This window comes from Theropithecus gelada, chromosome 19 (genome assembly GCF_003255815.1).
Source record: "Theropithecus gelada isolate Dixy chromosome 19, Tgel_1.0, whole genome shotgun sequence".
Classification (NCBI taxonomy): domain Eukaryota; kingdom Metazoa; phylum Chordata; class Mammalia; order Primates; family Cercopithecidae; genus Theropithecus; species Theropithecus gelada.
Window position 1 is genome coordinate 27,527,229 of NC_037687.1, and position 6,000 is coordinate 27,533,228.

The window sequence follows — 6,000 nt, forward strand, 5'->3', positions numbered from 1 at the left end:
TGGGCTCAGAGGCACATGCCCTCTGCCTAGTCCCTGACATCCTTTTCATTTTTTATTTATTTATTTTTTTGAGACGGAGTCTCGCTCTGTCACCCAGGCTGGAGTGTAGTGGCCAGATCTCAGCTCACTGCAAGCTCCGCCTCCTGGGTTCACACCATTCTTCTGCCTCAGCCTCCCAAGTGGCTGGGATTACAGGCGCCGCCACCTTGCCCGGCTAGTTTTTTTTTGTATTTTTTAGTAGAGACGGGGTTTCACCATGTTAGCCAGGATGGTCTCGATCTCCTGACCTCGTGATCTGCCCGTCTCGGCCTCCCAAAGTGCTGGGATTACAGGCTTGAGCCACCGAGCCCGGCCCCTGACATCCTTTTCAAATCCAACATGCAGAGCAGGGGCTCAAGCGACCAGGCAAGCAGGGAAGGGAGAGACAATGAGCAAGAGCCAGCGGGACGGCGGGGCAGGGCGGATGCCAGAGGCTTCGCTGCTGGAAAATCAGATGCAGACTATGAAACGCCTGTGCTCACTATGTTAATAATAATAATAATAACCAGGCTCATTGATACACTGATATTAACAAGAACAGAATACTGAGAGAGAGAGAGAGGTGAGGAGGAAGGCAGACGAGGGAAGGCTGGGTTTCCTGCCGTCCACTTTGTGACCTCCCACGTGATGGCGTGTCCTTCCAAGTCATGCGGTGACGTCCCTGTGACCCAGATAATGAGCTGCAGATGGACGGGAATGTGCAGCTGTGGAGACACGCGAGCTGATGGTCCCAGGACCTGGCAGGACATGAAACGAGTTTCCTAAAGGGTGAAACAGATTGCAGGACCAATCGTCCCGTCTAAGGCAGGATAAAAATATCCCAGCGCTCGGAGGAGCCCTCCCTGCCCCGTCTCATCCGAGGGACCTCAGGGCCTCTGCAGCTGCAGCTGTTGGAGTCATCAAGAAGACGGGGACGCGGGAGGGGGACAGGGACCAGGAGGAGAGGGGACGGCGGGGAGAAGGCTGTCGGCGCCAGGCATCAGAACAGAGAAGCTGGTGGGAGCAGAGAGGAGGAGAGGGAAGGGTCAAGGACAGTGACTGACAGAGAAACTGGAAAGGAAGTAGCGGGCATGGAGAGGCGGAGCTGGGAAGGACTTGGGGGGCTGGAGGTGAGGGGAGAGAGCTTGTGGGGTGAGGGAGAAAACGGAGAGGAAAGAGCGAGGAGAACAAAATACCAAGAAGGTCAGGAAAGAGCGAGTGAAGGTGAGGATGGAAAGGAAACAGGAGAGCCCCATGGAGGGGAGGATGGGAGAAAGAGAGAGTGTGTGTCAGAGATGGAGGGAGAGAGAGAGACATCGAGAGAAACAGCGAGAAAGAGCGAGAGAAAGAGACAGCAAGAGAGGGAGATAGCGAGACAGAGAGAGACAATGAGACAGAGACAGAGAGAGATGGCTAGAGAGAGACAGAGACAAAATGATGGCAAGAGAGAGCGAGAGGGACAGAGCAAGAGAGACAGAGACAGCAAGAGACAGGTGGGAGAGAGAGAGAGAGAGAAGTGGAGAAGCGCCAAAGAGAAGCCACCAGGAGCGTGTCGAGGGGAAGCCAGGTGGAACTCACTGAAGGCGCAGGGAGAGGAAGGGGAGAGGCAAATCCAAGGGACAGAAACTGGAGGTGAAGAAGGCAGAGGAGGGAGGGAGACCAAGGGCACAGGTCCCGCCCGCAGTGCTGCCCCTTGTCCCCGGCCCCCTTGTCTCCTTCTGACACAGTCCAGTGCTGTGGACAGGTGCAGTCAGGCTGGGGCTCCATCAGCACCTCTTGTGGGGGTCGGGTACAGACAATGAGGAAATGACAGGGTGGGGATGAGGGGGAGGGCCCAGCGCACAGGAAGGAGAGAGGGCAGAGGACGGGGGGGGTGGGGGTGGCAGTCTGGAGGACAAGGGAGAAGATTCCAGAAAGGCTGACGGCCACAAGTGGACAGTCAGGAAAAGGGGGCCGGGTGGAAGCAGGTGGAGAACTGGAACATCGCCCAAGGGAGGAGGAGCAGTGTGCGAGACCAAGAGAGGAGGAAACATGAGGATCCAGCCAAAGAAAGGACAGACAGGGACAGGGAGAGCCTGTGTGTCTGTGTGTTATGGAGAGAGGGGAGAAGGAGGAGGAAGGAGGAGGAGGGGGAAAGAGGAGGAGGGAGAGGAAAGAGTAGGAGAAGGAAGGAGGAGGAAGAGGGAGGAGGAGGCAAGAGGAGGAGGAGGAAGAAGGAGGGAGGAGGAAGAGGAAAGGGGAGAGGAGGAAAGGAGGAGGGGGAAGGAGGAGGAAAGAGGAGGAGGTGGAGTAAGAGGGAGAAGGAGGAAGGAGGAAAGAGGAAGAAGGAAGAGGAAAGGAGGAAGGAGGAAAGGAGGAGGGAGGAGGGAGAAGAGGAAGAGAAAGGAAGAGGAGAGGGAGGAAGGAGGAGGAAAGGGAGGAAGGAGGAGAAGAGGGAGGGAGGAGGAGAAGGAAGAAATGGAGGAGGAGGCAGAAGAGGAGGAGAAAGGAGAAGGAGAGAGGAAGGAGAGAGGAAGGAGGAGAGAGGGAGGAGGAAAGGAAGGAGGAGAAGGGAGGAGGGGGAAGAGGAGAGGGAGGAAAGAGGAAGGAGGAGGGAAGAGGAGGAAGGAGGAGGAGAGAGAGAAGGAGGAAGGAGGGGGAAGAGGAGGAGAGGGAGGAAGGAGGAGGAGGAAAGAGGAGGAAGTAGGAAGAGGAAGCAGGGAGGAGAAGGAAGGAAGAGAAGGAGGAGGAAGAAAGAGGAGGAGAGGAGGGAGGAGGAGAGGAAGGAGGTGGAGGAAGGAGGAGGAGGGAGGAGGGAAGACGAGAGAGGTGGAGGATGAAAGGAGGGAGGAGGATGAAAGAGAAGGAAGGAGGGGGAAAGAGGAGGAGGGAGGAGGGGGAAGGAGCAGTAAAGAAGGGGAAGAGGAAAGGAGGAGGGAGGAGGAGGGAGGAGGAGAGGTGGAGGAAGGAGGAGGATGAAAGAGGAGGAGGGAGAAGGAAGGGGAAAGAGGAGGAGGAAGGAGGTGGAGAGAGGAGGAGGAAGGAGGTGGAGAAAGGAGGGGGAAAGAGGAGAAAGGAGGGAGGAAGAGGAAAAGGAGGAGGAAGGAGGTGGAGGAAGGAGGAGGAGGACAGAGGAGGGGCAGCTGCATGAAGAGTCATGAAAATAAAAAAGAGGTGATCAAGAAGGTGGGAACCCTTGCTGGCATGTAGTGGGAGGGAAATTAGTGTGTGGAGGAAAGTGTGTGTCAAAGAGAAGTTGGGGCCGGGCGCAGTAATCACGCCTGCAATCCCAGCATTTTGGGAGGCCGAGGCAGGTGGATCATTTGAGGTCAGGAGTTCGAGACCAGCCTCACCAACATAGTAAGACCCGTTTCTACTAAAAATACAAAAATTAGTGAGGCGTGGTGGCGGGCACCTGTAATCCCAGCGCTTTGGGAGGCTGAGGCGGGAGAATCACTTACACCCGGGAGGTGGAGGTCGCAGTGAGCCGAGATCACTGTATTGTACTCCAGCCTGGGCGACAAAGCGAGTCCCCATCTCAGAAAAAAAAAGCGGGGGGGGGGGAAGTGGGGGGCATGGAGAGACAGGAACAGGGTGGGGGCAGGGGTGAGGGGAGAGATTCAGAGAATGGGAAAGAGGAGAGGGTGAGCGAGAGAGAGGAAGGGAGTCATAGAGGAGAGGTAGAAGGAGAAACGGGGAAGGGCAAATCCTCTTTCCCGCCCGAGCCTCAGTTTCCTCATCTGCTCTCTCAGGTGGTGAGGCGTCCAGGGACCATATGCCAAGTGCCTGCAGAGCAGAGAGGCCTGCAGAGGGGAGAGGGAAGTGGAGGAAGGAGGCTCGGGCTTGAATCCAGTGTGGTGACTGGTGGCAGAAGCGTCCCTTCCATGGGCACAGGCTGCTTCTCAGGCTCAGATTCTAGAGTGTTCCTTCCTAGAGCCCCTCCAGGCCTCCTTCAGCCTCCCCCACCCTGCCCCGACCTGGGAGGGAGTGGCCATTGTCGTCCACATATTTTTCCAAGGGAGAAATCAGACTGCAGCCCAAATCCTCCTTCCTCCTCCTCTTTCCTGCAGCCCCGCGCGGTGTAGCTGGCCGCCCCTTCTAGGGCTGAGACTCCTGGGGGACACCTAAACCCCTTCCGTCTGGAAGGTTTGGAGTTTCCACCGCTGAGAAGGAAGAAAAAGAGAGGGAGTCGGTGGAGTGGAAGGGGCAGGGGGAAAGGAAGGTCTAAAGAGAGTTGCCTGGTACACAGTCGGCACTCAATTGGTGCCCTTTCCCTTTCCTAGGGGAGGGCACAGAGAGCAGGAAGGCAGAGAGGAAGGGAAAGGAGGAATCGAGGGTGAAAAGGGGAAGCTATGCCTATAAAAAGCCTGGCACACAGTCGGTGCTCAAAAGCTGCCCATTCCCTTCAGGACCACATGAGAAAGGAGAAGAAATGCCCGCAGAGGAAAAGCAGGAGGAGAGACAGCCTAAAGAGAGGGGCATGGGGCCGGGCGCAGTGGCTCACGCCTGTAATCCCAGCACCTTGGGAAGCCTAGGTGGGCGGATTGCCTGAGCTCAGGAGTTCGAGACCAGCCTGGGCAACCCAGTGAAACCCCATCTCTACTAAAATACAAAAAATTAGCCGGGCATGGTGGCGTGCGCCTGTAATCCCAGCTACTCGGGAGGCTGAGACAGGAGAATCGCTTGAACCCAGGAGGCAGAGGTTGCAGTGAGCCGAGATCGCACTAGCCTGGGCGACAGAGTGAGACTCCATCTCAAAAACAAAAACTAAAACAAACAAAAAGAAAAAACAGGCCGGGCGCGGTGGCTCACGCCTGTAATCCCAGCACTTTGGGAGGCCGAGGCGGGCGGATCACAAGGTCAGGAGATCGAGACCACAGTGAAACCCCGTCTCTACTAAAAATACAAAAAATTAGCCGGGCGCGGTGGTGGGCGCCTGTAGTCCCAGCTACTCAGGAGGCTGAGGCAGGAGAATGGCGTGAACCCGGGAGGCGGAGCTTGCAGTGAGCCGAGATCGCGCCACTGCACTCCAGCCTGGGCGACAGCGCGAGACTCCGTCTCAAAAAAAAGAAAAAACAAAGGAAGGGGGGTGCATGGGTGGAACGTGTGAAGCAGACAGTAGGTTTTTGTTAAATATTATTTCTTTTCCCCAAGAGACAGGAGAAAGTAAAGGAGGAGTGGGAAGAGGAGGAGGAAGAGGAGGAGGGAGAGGAGGAGGGAGAGGAGGAGGGAGAAGAGGAGGAAGCGAGGAGGAGGATGAGGAGGAAACTCCAGCAGAGAGAATAGAATAGATTGTTGTGTGGGAAGGAAACAATATATGTAAAGTGACTAATACACAGTAGGTGCCTAATAAATGCCCATTCTCCTCCCTAGCAGCAAGCACAGAGAAAGCAGCCAGGAGGAAGGGAGCAAGCAGAGAGAAGGAGAGAAGGAGACAAGGGAGAACAGAACCTGTGAGGCAAGCAGACAGTGTAGATGAAGGGGCAGCATACAGCAGGCACTCAACACATGCCTATTTCCTCTCCCAGGAAAGAGCTGGCAGGGCAGAGAGGACGGGGAGAAGCTGGAGGAGAGAAGGAGGCAGGGAGAAGAGAAGAAGTGAGAAGAAGTGCGCTGGTGAGGTGGCGAGCACACAGGAGGCACTCAGTAAATGCACATTGTCTTCTTTGGAGGAGCAAGAGAACAAGACAGAAGTGAAGGCACAGACAGGAACGAGAGGAAAAGGTGTTGGCCCAGGAGGCCTCCATGGGGGTGGAGGAGCAGAGGGAGGAGGGATCAGTGAGAGGAATCTGGCAGGGGAGAGGATACGCAGGGAGGAGGCATTGCAGGTAAACGACGGGGCACACAGGAGGTGCTCAGTAAACACCTGTACTCTTTCCCAGAAGAGGACCCGGAAAACAGAGCAAGGGGATAAGCTGGCAGAGCGAGAGGGGCAGCAAGAAAGAGGCAAGAGGAGGTGAAGTGGGATATTAATTGACTAGTATATAGTAGGTGCCCATAATT